The 15,120-nt window shown below is 34.2% G+C and overlaps 1 long non-coding RNA gene across 2 annotated transcripts in view; it reads right to left on the reverse strand.

Annotated features, from left to right (window-relative positions):
• Positions 1-8,442: 8,442 nt before the first annotated feature.
• Positions 8,443-15,120, reverse strand: part of LOC123611433 — a 94,668-nt gene continuing 87,990 nt past the window's right edge. Inside the window, exons 2-4 of one of the 2 annotated variants that reach the window (XR_006718666.1) lie at positions 13,133-13,201; positions 10,055-10,166; positions 8,443-8,625 (exon numbers count right to left, since the gene is read on the reverse strand). This is a non-coding gene — a long non-coding RNA (uncharacterized LOC123611433). Of the gene's footprint in view, positions 8,626-10,054; positions 10,171-13,132; positions 13,202-15,120 lie in introns of both variants that reach the window. The other variant, XR_006718667.1, reaches the window with a different exon arrangement.

Here is a 15,120-nt window from a genome sequence, read left to right on the forward strand (position 1 = left end):
TCTGAAACTTGTAGCTGGCCCAAACAACTGAATTTAATGGAATATTTGCCACATATCTACAAGAGAGAGAAGATACAATAAAGTAAAGATAGGTATAGAGTTCAAGCTGGGGAAAGAAGAAGCAGGTAAAATATCTCCACACAAAATACTGAAATCAGTCATGTTTCTCAAATATGAAAAATTAAAACGCTGCCTCAATTTTTATTTGCCTGCTTAAACACGTGATTTCCATGATTTTTGTATTTTTTTTCCTCCCTAGGTCTCTGCTTTCCAACCAGAAACAAATTACTTGGCAAAATGGTAAAATCTATATAATAAAATATATGCTCATTACATAAATACTCAGGAAAAAAGATACAATTTCTGTATGAAAAGAAATGCCTAATACTTCACATTCCATGTGAAACTTAATAAAATTTTTCTCAAAGAACAAATTATATACAATATTTAAATTTTTAAAAAGATTTTGTTTCCTTACCAAAGAATCTCTTTGGATTTTTGTTTAACTGTGTGCCTATGGGATTTGATGTAATGCAGAGTTTCTCAGCTTTGACAATATTGAAACTTTGGGCTGTATAACTTTTGTCTTAAGGTCCACTTTTTTTTTTTTTTTTTTTTTTTTTTTTTTTTTTTTTTTTTTGCCAAATGGCCTAAAATCCCAGAAGGGGAAAAAAAAAATAGATGGAAAGGAAAATCCAGTGAGTTTATGTACGTGTGACAGGAAGGCAAGTGGGTGGTCCTGTACACTGTAGGATGTTGAGTGGCATCCCTGGCCTCTTCCCCTTGATGTTAGTAGCACCTCTCATTCCTCCACACACCCCACTCCCCCCCCACCCACCCATTGTAAGAAGCAAAATGTCTCCCAACATTACCAAATGTCTACTGAGGAGCAAAACCACCCCTAGTTGGGAATCACTGATGCAATGTTTTGTCAAGGATAGAGCAACAAATGTTTACTGTGTGTCTGTCATATACAAAACTGTCAAACATGAGCTATCAAATTGTGAAATGCTGTGCTTGCTTTTAAGGAAGTTACGATGCACGCGGAGTTCCAAAATTTACTTGCATTACAATCTAAAGAGTAGAAGACTATAAATATGAAGTCAAAGCTACATATGTAATATCATATATATACATATATGTGTAATGCCACACATACACATACATATATATAGTCCTCCAAGAAATTACTGAGATGATCCCAGTTCTGTAATTTTATTTTTTTTAATATTTGTTTATTTATTTATTTATTTATTTATTTATTTATTTATTTATTGAGAGAAAGCAGGAGCAGAGAGAGAGAATCCCAAGCAGGCTCTGTGCTGCCAGTCTAGAGCCTAATGCAGGGCTCAAACCCATGAATGGTGAGATTATGACCTGAGCCAAAACCAAGAGTCTGACACTTAACTGACTGAGCTACTCAGGCGTCCCCCACCCCCAGTTCTACAAGTCTAAAAATGAAAGGAACTGCAATGGAAGAACAAGAAAGGCTTTATGGAATAGTTCAATTTCAGTTGCATCTTCAAGGTTGGGTTTGGAGAGAAAACACTGGGTAAAAAAACATTTGGCCCATCTCTGTAAAGGCACAAGTAATGTGACTCTAGAAAGGAAGGAGGATTATTTAAAAATAACTGGAAAAAAGAATTGTCTTTCCATTTTTTTAAAACGAATTTATGCTTAATTTATTTGGGAAATAAAAAAATATTTCTCTATAATTACTGACATTCATTTATCTTGCAAATTTTAATCATACAATGTTTAAAGAGTCTAAAATAATATTTTGTAGTTCATAAACTTTAAGCTGTAGATTTCGGGGCTTAGCAGAAAGCAGGCTAACAAATCAATATACTGAATAGTTATCAAGATAGAACATAGCGTAAAGCTCTGGTAGTTTGGTTTTTATTTCACATAGCTAGAACTTATATTCCACACATCAATTCTTTTTTTTTACGCTCTACACCCGATGTGGAGCTCACACACATGATCCCAAGATCAAAGAGTCTCACACTCTACCAACTGAGCCCCAGGCACCCTATACACATCAATTCTGAATCTGTTTTGATTTTTCAGAGTTTCTGAAATTACTGAATTCTGAATTCTGAATTACCGTTCTTAACTTTATATTAAATAATAAATAAACGCCAACAATTAACATCCCAAACAAAAGTGAACAAACTCTAAGAGAAAGAGTTTCCATCATTTGTCCTTAATAGCTACCATTAATTGAGTCCTTAAGGCTAGGCACTATACTAAGGGCCTCACAATCATTTTGTACATCTTCTATTTTTATACGTAACAAGTGTAAAGACATGACATTTTTAAATCAAGTGAACCTAATATGCAGACCTCTACATGAAGAAAAGTTACTTTGGAAAAACAATAGCTTCCTAAAATGTATTGATCTTTCTCTATGCTGGTAGATGAATTTAGAAACAAGCATTTAAGAAAAAACAGGAAGTTTAGGAAAATTATTATCTAGTAAATTTTCTCAAGTTGTAACAAATTTTATTAGAATTACACCTTCTATTTGTGTCCCTGTCCTTCCTTGCTGTATTGCATTTTCAATGAACTTTAAAATATGCTATAGTATTTTTTTTTAATTTGCAGATATACTATACACTAAAGCAAGCTTTGTTTTATCTGGAATGATTAAGTAATTCAAAAGTTTATTTTGAAAAGAAAGAAAAAAAGACTGAGACTTTAGTAATTTAAAAATTTTATCTGTCTTAAAGAACCAATAGCTAAAAACTGAAACAACGGTATCTTCAAATTTAAATCTTATGTAGTTGGATTAACATAAATAAAATGATGCATTATAGCCTGTAAATATTGTCAACAGTCTTATTATCTGCTCAGTCTCTCAATTTTCATATGGCAAAAACAACTGCCAAAAGGGGGCAAATTATGTGTGTCCTTGCTAAATGCAAAACATGTACTAAAAAGAGTTGGCAGTAAGCAATAATTTTGATCAATTTACATAATAAATTCAGGGGGAGATTGGAATATGCTGACAAGCATTATCCAATCTTATAAACTTGGATTTATGGTTCTATGTTTATTTTTTATTTGAGAATATTCCTCCTCGAAAGCAAAGGGATAGTACAATAACCTCAGAAGGTCCAGTTCTTATATGTAACTTCAAATACTAGTTACAGGGAACCTTTGATAAGAATTTATTCAAAGACAGAACTAACATTTTAGAATATGCTGTAGAATGAAGGAGTGGATTGTACACATCACCATACATTTTTCGATAACAAAAAATTCACCATTATTGTCAATGACATTTTAAATTTTAGAATGTGACTGTTTATAATTGTATAACTATAATTATTAAAGTACTAATTATTTATTCAGAAAATTTAAAATTAATATTGCTGTTGCCTATTTTGTTTTTAATGAACAAAACAATCACACCAAGATTTTAAAAGTTTTGGGTATTTGATACCAAACTCATTGACCCCCCATTATTATTTTCCAATTATAACTAGAAATTAACAACGATTGTGTCAGACATGTAAAAAATGTTTCATGTAAAATGCTCTCTTACTGTTGCATCTTTATTCAACATCAACTTCCAGATGGGAACTATTTTTCATGGTTCATAAAGCCAAATCCAGCTGCTACATTTGGACCTACATAAGGAATCCACATTTTATTGCCTTCTCAGTGTGTATAAAACAATTGCTGTTGTTTCTTTAGCCGTGGTGCAACTCACTGTTCTCAGTGCAAATGAGATATCCAAAAAGAACTTTTAATGTCTTCATAGTTGATTACTTAGCAGTGCTATGCGTAATAGGATCCCGGTTTTACAACATTTTCTAGATATCTAAGCTAGCTTAAACAAAAACAATCTTCAACGGTAACCATAGATTGAGTGAATTACCAAAAGTGTTCATACAATTTCCTATTAAAACCCACAATGGTTATTAAATACTTCTGTAATCTTAGCTTTATTAAGAGACAGGAAGGGCACAGTTTCCTTTTCCCTCCTCACTCAGCTAATCTGGTTCTTTGATGGTCATGCGTTTGGAAGAACCATGGGGTTTCCACCATAGCATAGTCTTCTCACAGCTAAATGGAATTAACCCTGTCAAGCCTTAAAAGAAGAAAGAAAGAAAGAAAGAAAGAAAGAAAGAAAGAAAGAAAGAAAGAAAGAAAGCATTTCATTGTTAGAAAGAAATACATTTGGAAATTTATTGTGAATGAATAGCAGTTGTATTAAAACACAGTCAATTTGTGCATAGGACATTTTTGGTAGGGCCACCAATGACAAAGAAACATCAATTTCAGAAAATGGATTTACTCAGTTTGCAAAATTACCCATGCTTAGGCTTACTCACTATCTATAGATGTCAAACGTTTGGTATCTTTTCAATTAAGTTCATTAAATACTTTTTAGATTCTGAATTAACATCCGCTACTCTTTTTAGCCAAAAGACCTAAAATCCCAGAAGGCGGGGGAGGAGATGGAAAAGTGAGTTAATGTAAGAGTACGACAAGGAGGCAAGTTTTCTATGAATTGGGAAGCACAGACTATAGTAAACCGCTGGATAATCCCCATCCTGCTGAGTGGTTGCCCCAGAGGTCTGATACAGCGCCAAAGCCTCTTACGCATACTGAAACAAAGCTTATTTCAAGCCGAATTCAGCTCCTAAAGCCACCATACTGCTCCCTGACAACCTCCAGTTGCACTGCTGCTGTATTTTTGTTTCCTGCTGTTTATATTTGCTTGTTCCCAAAGCCACAATAACTACAAAAACAAATACTTGTTATGCAATGCTTTGTATCGATGCAGGTAAAGTGCTCTGCTCCTTTTTTTTTTTTTTTTTTTTACTTGTACATAGCTTGTGCAAATAGGTTTTTAATATATTCTGAGATTAATTTGGTAATTATAAACCAGTTTAGAAACACTCGTTAAACAACAGGTCATATAGTCACCATTTCTATTCCAGAATAATTCTGTTTTGACCCTTGAGCAAAGATGAGCAAATGTGTATTCAGAAAGAAATTTATTTGAATCGTCCACTTGCTTTGCCTTGTCAGGTCCCAATTGATATTCTGTTTGGATTTTTACTGCAATCTTTTTGACCTTTGGCAAGGGATTGTGCTGACTTATCTGATTTAAATGTTTGCAACAAGCTTTTAAGTTATTTTTTTAAATTGGGCTAAATAGAATGTAGGTGATTTCAGGAAGCTATTTCTATTTTTAAGTCAATTCTATTCATTCTTCATAAAAATAGGATTATACCCATTGTGGCTGCATAAATACATAGCCTGTAGAAGTGTTCATAGTTTCTCTAGTACAAGAATGTCACCGAAATCCTCTAATGTAATCTGACAGAGGTAACAGAGTACCTTTTTACAAAAGGAAAACAAATAAAGAAGATTAACTTAAATGTAATCATATGTAAATTTTAAAAATGGAAAAATGGACCTTAAGCTTTTTATTATTTAAGGCTAATATAAGCACTAAGAATAACTGGGTAGTGAATGTATTACATTTCATTTTAAAACTCTGTACTCAAAAGAAACTTTGGAAAGCAAAAGGAAAATAATATTCCTTCTATTAGATTGAGATCTAGATTCCTTTAGGCTTCATCTTTCTACCTATACTAAAATTATATTGTTCAAAACTGGAAAACATATAATCGAATGCTAATTAAGCAGAAAATATTATGTCACAATGTTAAATTATTTCATGACTACACCACAGACACAAGCTTTGAGAATCTATCTAGTTATCAAGATATACCTGCCTTCTTTTTCTTTTTAGGTATTTCTCCTTTTTCCTCCTTTATTTAGGGAATTTCTCAAATCCAGTACAGGTTGACATAAATTTAACGTGCTCCTTTCCAGAAGTGAATGTTCAGTCCTGGAGACCCAAGACAAAAAGAAAACACACACAGTAATTAAAACAATACTGTAATGCACATTTTTAGCCTCAATTGTGCTAGGAAACTACAAGTTTATTTTCAGATTCTCTCTTTTCTAACCTATCATGGACAGCTTCATTTCTAGTCTTAGAGTCCCAAACACCAATATAAAAGGTGGAAACCATTGAGAGACAGAAAAATAGGTGTGAATTTATAGCCCAAAAGAATGTAAAAATATAAACAGGCAAGGTGCTGTATTCCATTTTATTTCATTAGGTTTATAGCTTTAACCAACATATTTAGCAACCACTTATTTTATCTGAATGACTAATGTTTGTTAATTCCAGAAAGATTACACCAACCAGGAGATATTTTAAGCCACAGTTTTAGTGATTCCATCTTAAATGCTTTAAGACCAAAAAAAAAAGAAAAAGAAAAAGAAGTGAATGTTTTACTAATTGTCTTTTAAGTGAAAATAGCAATCAGTCCGGGCAAAAGAATAAAAAAATAACTCAGCTAATGCGAGATTAAAAAGTGATCCCATACTTCCAGAGTGAGACTTAGAGAAATGACAGAAAACCTATTAAAGAAGTGTTATCTCTCTTGAACGTATTTGCGGTTGTATTGTATTATTCACATGAACATTTACGGCATGATGCCCTTCCATTTTCTGTATTCACCTTCTAGCACCAAAGGAGAAAATACTGTGGGAAAGGGAAAGACCAATGGTTCTCAACTGGGGTCAATTTTGCACCCCCCGACAGAAGACATTCAGCAGTGTCCGGAGACACTTTGGGGGATCCCATTGTGGGGGATGAGGTGCTACTGGAATCTGGTGTGTAGAGGCCAGAGACACTATAGTACACAGGGCAGTCCTCTACAAGGTAGAATTCTCTGGCCCCAAATGTCAATAGTGTCAAGGTAGGAAGAATGAAACAAAACAAAAACAAAAACAAGACAAAAGGATCGTCAATTGAGCTTTTCTTTTTCTATTGTTTCTCTCCTTCACATGATAAAATGATTGTCATCATTATCTCCTTCTTGAGTTTATTGATGCCTCTAATTTTCCCCTTAAAATAATTTTTCAAAGTTCCAAGGCTGTTCTTGTGGATACCACTTTTTTTTTCGAATACTGCCTCTTGCTCATCTTTAAATCTCAGATGCTACTTTTTTTCTCCATCTTCAGGATCAGACCCTCTTAGGGGCAAAACTGGAAGTTTCCTTGGCCTAGTCTGTGGAATCATTTGTACTTTTAAAATAGGAGAAGGAAGAAAGGGAGAGGCCAGGAACCACAGTCCCTTATCCCTGGAAATTGTCTGGTAAAGTAGCTTTGCAAGGATGTCCCCAATAGAATTGAGCAAACTAGATGCAAATATGGTAGAAAATTCTAAACTCATATGAACTGTGTTTTCTCTCATTTAAAAACAAAGACGAAAAACACAATAATCTTCCAGCCTCACACTTACCAAAATATATTCCTTAACAATAGCTCCTCAGGAAAAGGTCTTAGGGGTCAAACAATATTAGCAAACATACTACTGCCATCCTTAGAGACTCTCCTTACACATTAATATGTTAAAGATTTTGAGAAGTGATACAATAAAAGCTGTATTTTGGAGTTTTAATTAATCTAGTGTTTTTTCTCAAACTTGACCAGAGGAATATTTTCATTGTGTTTGGTTATGATCTTCATTGCACCTGTTAATTAACATTCGGGAAGCACTAACCTAGTTTTTCTAATATAGAATGAAATCATTCCCTTTCATCTCATCTTAAAGAGCATATAAGCTCGCATATTTACATACAGCATAAAACACAATCTTTTTTAAAGATTAATAAAGAATAACTATGAAAGTTTGAAAGCTATCTAGCTAATGCTGCACATGGTAATTACTAAAGATGTTCAAGAAGTTAAAACCCATCAGGTAACACAAAACACTCTCCAATTAAAAACATTATCTCCAGCCAAAGCCAGAAAGACTTTCAAAGGCCATCTCATTTTGGGCTCACATGAGCCTGACCAAGGAACATACACACTGAAATGATCAAAATTGTTTCTTTCAGTTAATATTGCTATAAATGAAATGATTTTTATCACCTCATAACATGTATAACTTAAATATTGCATATTCAAAACAATATGTATTTATTCTTTTCATTTCATTTTTAAAAATTAATCTCATTTCCCTATCATTCTTACAATATATATTAAGTATGCCCATTTGGTCTGCTTCTGAGTGAAAATAAGGGTGAGTAGAGTAATAATAACAAAAAGCATGTAAATGCATCCAGAATTGGCCCACCTGTTTTATACGTAGTAGTTCCCTCCCAACAACACTGAATGAGCAGTAAGCACAATTATTATTCCCAGTTGAGAGCCAAGATTCAAGCTTATGGCACACTTTTAACTACTATGATAGATTTAAGTGGAATAAGCATTTTACACTTAGCAAACACTTTACAAACATCATCTCCTTTGTTTCTCATAAAAGCAATATTTGTAAGATAGGTATTACTCCTCTGGTTTTCCATATGGAGAAATGGAGGAAAAGAAGTAACTCGCCCAAGATCACAAAGCCAGAAGATGAATCCAAAATGAACGTTATCCAGGGCCGTTTCTGTAAGCGATGCTGCTGCGGCCTTTTAGGTCTTCTGGGAAGCTCTCCAGGCTCGTTCCCAGCACTCCTGGGGGGCAGCTAGGAAGCACTCGCTAAGCTCTGAGCTGCTCATCCTTTGTGGTTTAGCTTGGCTAAGACATGAAAAGAGACAGTGGAGAATAACAATTATTTGGATGCCTGGAAATACTCAGCAGGTAAAAATGACCTGTACAAATAATGTATTTATTAAATAGAATAAGGTCTTCCCACATTTCTAGCGGGAATTTTCTTGCATAAATTAACTTTGCTTAACCTTCTTCCAGTGTTCACTGGTATTTAGTAATGTGTCACTTCTGTGCAGCTCTAATAATAATGATGATGGTATTAAAAAGAATAATGAGGAAAAAAGGAGATAAAGAAATAGATATAAAAGTGTTAAATATTTTCCATTGATTTTATATTAAAACAATAACAATATTTGGCTATTTAACTTCTGGAAGATGTGTTTTTAGTAATTAGCTTCCTAGACCTGGTACAGGTGAAATGAAATGAAATAAATGTGATTTTTTTTTCAGTTTTAGCATTTTGTGTAAGAAGCATTACAAAATGCCAAAAGAACTCCAACAAGAGATCTTATTTTTCTTACCTTAATATAATTTCTCACAGAAATGTTAGACTAGAAATATATAACATATATTGGTTTACTTCTTTTTTTTTTTTTTAACGTTTATTTATTTTTGGGACAGAGAGAGACAGAGCATGAACAGGGGAGGGGCAGAGAGAGAGGGAGACACAGAATCGGAAACAGGCTCCAGGCTCTGAGCCATCAGCCCAGAGCCCGACGCGGGGCTCGAACTTGCGGACCGCGAGATCGTGATTGGTTTACTTCTTAAGCTGTCTCCTCCTGAAAGTAATATTTTGGTGGCCTTAAATATTATATCAAATTATAAAACGTAGAAAATCAGATGTTTATGCCTAAAGTGAAGAACGTAAACTGACTCCAAACACAAAATGTTCCTATCTCTATATAAACTAGTTATGAATATTTTAAATTCCAGCACCCACTTGCATTCTGCCCTCTACTTGTCAATGTGCTTAGCTCCCTGCATATATATTAATCACAACTGTTGTATAAATTATTCTTATCACTGATGCAGTGAAAATATCCCTAGTAGTCTCTCAATTATGGCTAAATTATTTTCTGAGGCTTAGGGTGACAACAACAATACTAATAGATGACTTTTAGCTAATGTTTACTTTGTGCTAGGCACTTTGTTAATTTCGTTCAAGCCTCACAATTCCATTGGAAAATGTATTATTATTACTATTACTATTACTATTGTTATTACTATTACTATTACTATTACTATTAGTGAGGAAGCTGAGGCTCCAGTCATGCAGCCAGTAGAAATGAAACTAGGAATTATAGCCAAGCATCTCAACCTTGTAGAGTTTTTCACCACTATGTTATACTATATCCAGGAAGTACCAAGCAAGGCCTTGACCTTGGCACTTCCCTCATTTACATTTCCCTCTGTATTGTCAAGCAGATTGGTTTGCCAGGGAAGTTTTAGAACTCACCAGACTTCCTGGAAGAACTTCAGACTAGGGATGCCTCAGAGACCATGCCATATCAAACCCAGCTCCCAAGAGTCTTTCCAGTTTAAAGCCACATCCTAGAGCTTCCCAGGAGCTGTCTTATGGGGGAAGGAAACCATTAGTCAGTCACCTGAACATCTGTAACATTGAACAGCCATTTCAAGAGCCAAAGATTTGCCCAGTGCGTTTTAGGCCCTCTCTTGGGAACAGAAGGTCACCCCACTGGTTTATAAAGTTGAAAACAAGCTCTTAGTCAAGTGATGGATGTGGCATCATTGCACAAGATGTTTCCTGAGTATGTCATCCTGTTCTTGGATACCTTAAAACAAATTCTGGGACTCAGGCTAGCAAGCAATCTATTAACTATATTCGTGCTGAACAGCAAAAGTTTAGGTGAATTGAATATATATCCTGAAGTCATATACTGGAAACTTTCTTCAATGACCATATCTTTTCAGTGAGCATAACAAGAAAAGGAAGGCTAAAGAAGAATGAGAAGTGGAAGGAAGGAAGGAAGGAAGGAAGGAAGGAAGGAAGGAAGGAAGGAAGGAAGGGACAGAGGGAGAGAAGGGAAAAAGGGAGGGAGGGAAAAAAAGAGGGAGGAAGGAAATAGTCATTTGAAAAACTTTAAAAATTCAAGTCCCATAATCCTACTATAGAATTAGCTAGTATTTGTCTTATTTCTCACATGAGCTGGATATTTTGTCTAGCCCTGACATATTCCTGGGGTGCATAATATGTAAATTTGATCCATGAGATGAGGTACACTATCAGATAATAAATGTGACTTGTTTTTTTAAGATGACATTTTAGTGATTTATGTGTATCTGTTTTAAGGCATTTATAGAAGCTTTATAAATCTGATTTAGATATGTGAACTGAATTTTTACTTTTATATGATGCCACTATTAGAAAAATATATTTTTCTTATAACTGAATAAAATGTATGTGGGGCTTTAGATGTGTGTGTTTTCTACACGCAGTTTCTATACTTTTATATGTTATAAAACTCTATAAGTTTGTGTGTTGACCCATATTCAAGGTGTATATCTGAAATACATGTAATTCAAATGTTTGTATGTTAAATTTATATTTATAAATAAAATAGGAGGGATTATTATTTAATCAAATTTAATTTTTATATCTTTATAAATTAAAAAATGCCTCCCTTGAGTACCCTGTTACATAATAGGTATAAAGTATCATTTGTTTAATTAATTAATATAGCATAAATTCATCTTTTCTTACACCATGTTTAACTGACAGAAAATACCTGGTCACTAAGTTGAATGTGATCTCAGATACTTAAAATTATTGCCTCTCTCTTCTCTTTCCATGAACTAAGAGAGAATCAGGAGCCTATTATGATGAAAACAGAGTTTTTGTAGAGCGGGCTTTTAATTTTTATGAGAAAATGAAGGGATTATGCTAAAGAATTATCAACACATAATTTTATACTTTAAATCCTCATTAATAAAAGTTAAATGTTACCTTAAAGGCTAATAACTTATTTGTTTTTAGTGTTAAATAGCAAACATCTAAGAAAACACCCTAAGTAGACCTGAATGGTGAGAACCTGGGACAAAAATGTAAAGGGCAGGCAGAGGCGAGTTCACAAAGGGCCTGACAGGTCAGAGTCAGGAGTGTGGATTTTTATACTAAATACAGGAAGAGGCCATAGAATGGTTTTCATTTGTTTTAAGTCATGTTCATTGAGATATAATTTATCTCATGTAGACATAATTTGGGATAGAAGCTCCTCACAGACTTTCTAGAACACGTGTACGATTGTCAGAGTTAAAGGAAGGTGCTTTATGAGGATGGATTTATTCTCTTATTTTTTTTCTAAAGGACACTTAAAGCATTCTATGGAACTGGGTCTCCCTTTCTCTCTGAAAAATAGATATATATGTCTATGTATATAATTATTCTAAACAATAAGTGTATATATAACTTTTATTACATTCATATATGTGATGGTTATATATCCTGTATATATTCTATATATATAAAATCATCATATATATGCATGTTACGAAATTAACCCTTTTCATGTACATAACGGTTTGATGATTATAGACAAATATATAAGTTGTGTAACTACCACAATCAAGAAATAGATCATTCTGTCACCCCAAAGAGTTCCCTCATGTCCTCCACCCCCTAGCAACCACTGATCGCATCTTTGTCCCCATAGTTTTTCCAGGATGTCATTTAATGGAATCATGTAGCCTTTTGTGTCTTGCTTCTTTCACTTAGCGTAATGCCTTTGAGACGCATCCACGTTGTTAAGTGTATCAATTGTTCATTATGGCTGAAAGAATTCCATTGTGTGAATGCACTATTTGTTTATCCATTCACTGGTTGATGAACATTTGCGTTGTTTCCAGTTTGGGCCATTACAAATAAAGCTATAGAAGCTTTTAAAGAAGGAGTGACATGATCTGGCATAAACTTAAAAAAAAATCCTTCCGGCTCCCATATAAAGAATACATTTTAGTGGGAGGCCAGAGGCAGGGAAACCAGCACAGCAGTCCAGGTGACAGAAGAAGGTACTCGCTCAAGTGAAGATACAGAGAAATCAATAGAATCACAATACTTACATTGAAAGCACAGTGTAGAGCATTTGCAGTAATGAAAAAGTGGGGAAAATCAAAGATATTTCCTTAGTTTTTGTCTGGAGCAACTAGATTACTGCACACTCCTCATTTCCAGTTACCTATCTCCATATCACATTAGCATAACAACTCTGTGGGTATCAGTTAGTAAAATTAAATTTGGGACAAAAAAATTTGAAAATATAGAATTTTCTATGAAATCGACCATCTATCATCCAGTCCACAAAAGCAAATCTTCTGTGACAGGCAGGTAACTTCTAGAATCTTGGACTGAGTCTCTACAACACTGTCTTTCAACACAACACAATTTAAGTTATTTTCAGAATTACGCATGGAACACTAAGATTAGATAATTTGGGGAATTTTAAAGCCTGTCACACTCCCATTCTTGGTCTAAATACTGATTTAAGAAAAATATTAGAACTGTGAGAGCCTCGCTTACACTGGGCAGCACGTCATCCTGAGATTATTCCCAAGGTCGTTCCAATTCCATAGAATGAACTGAGTCCCCCTGGAAAAAAAATCAGAGGTAAACACATCCTTATAAAGTGCCTCCTTTAAACTTGGAGAATTGTACACTTGTCCTTCACAGTTTATAGAGGGGCTTCTACCCCAAATCCTCTACTTCTAATTAATAGAGTTTATGGATTGGATTGTTTTTACTCTGTCCTCAGTAATTACAGAGGTTGAACCCATATTTTGGTTTTTGAATATTCGATACATATAACCATGTAAAAGTGATATCATTTCCTCAAGTCACCTACATTTATATATAAACCAACTCTTCATTTTTTGCTGCATATAATAGAGTCTGTGTGCTTAAACTCTTAGAAAGCATTTGGGGTGAGTTCTACTTTCTCTGTACCTGGAGACATATAAACATAAAATAAATTACCAGCAGTGAGGACCGACCTTTGCCTCCATCATCCCACGGGGAGATAAAAATATCCTTTTACTTAATTTTGAACCTATTTTTATATTTCTATTTTTATATTTCTGAAAAGGCTTAATTCTAAAGATTCATATTTCTCCTGATTTTCAGGTTAGAGATTTTTTTTGTCCATACCTCTTTTCTGCCTTTTTCTATAATAACAAAAGAATCCATAAATTGAAAATCACGTGATGATATTTGGTGAGCCTTCATAGCTTCACAGTGTGGCAGCCTCATTTTCAGTTACAGAGTGTCTGTCTGTGTGTGAATGATGTATTAGAACATGCATATATATATATATGTATATATATATATATATATATAAAATCAGTCAATATTATGATCTTCTGTGTGAACAAATATGAATGTGTGAATATCAGTGATAGCATCAAATTCATAAAATATTTATTTAGCTGCTTATTTTGTTGATTACAGGCCTATTTTAGACTTTACAAGAAAAACTATTTCTAGATTTTGCACATATATGTGATTTTCTCAAGTTTCGCATTTCCATACCATATTGTCTAACTCAGAACTACTGAAATAGATTAATTTTTGTAATGAAAATAAAACTCCACTGAGCTTTTGGAATAAAAAATGATAATAACCAGTGTTTACTGTTTTCCCCGGTTCTTGACATTGATTTTTAAAGCCGATGGAAATGAAAAATCTTAGGCCCTCCTGCACTATGGATCACCTTATTGACAAAATTACTTGGTTGATTTTTTATTTTAATTTATGTTAATTTTTTATTTAGTGGGTGTCTACGTTGTACCACACACTGTGTTAAGCATTGGGAATATAGACAAACATGAAATGGCCCTGTCCTCCAAACAAAAGTTCATTTTTCAGTAAGGAGACATTATACCATAATGACTATAAATTGGTTCAAAACTAATAATATCAAATAACTTTGCAAAACTCTGCACACAATGATGACTATACGTGTGTGTGTGTGTGTGTGTGTGTGTACACACACTTTGCAAAACTCTGCACACAATGATGACTATATGTGTGTGTGTGTATACACACACACACACACACACACACACACTATTCCAAACTTTGCCAAGATACACATCCCTGACATTTTGCATCCTTCCCTCACCAAACGTTCAAAAGACTATCCCACTGCCATTTTTTTTTTAATTTTTTTTTCAACGTTTATTTATTTTTTTGGGACAGAGAGAGACAGAGCATGAACGGGGGAGGGGCAGAGAGAGAGGGAGACACAGAATCGGAAACAGGCTCCAGGCTCTGAGCCATCAGCCCAGAGCCTGACGCGGGGCTGGAACTCACGGACCGCGAGATCGTGACCTGGCTGAAGTCGGACGCTTAACCGACTGCGCCACCCAGGCGCCCCTATCCCACTGCCATTTAACAACACATACATGTTATGTATATAAAGCAGCCACTTTATGAATTGTTAACTTGGAATTTTATAGTATTTTTATTACACATGATACAGTTCATAAGTATACCTCAGTACACACATTACT

Source organism: Leopardus geoffroyi, chromosome C2, assembly GCF_018350155.1.
Source record: "Leopardus geoffroyi isolate Oge1 chromosome C2, O.geoffroyi_Oge1_pat1.0, whole genome shotgun sequence".
NCBI lineage: Eukaryota > Metazoa > Chordata > Mammalia > Carnivora > Felidae > Leopardus > Leopardus geoffroyi.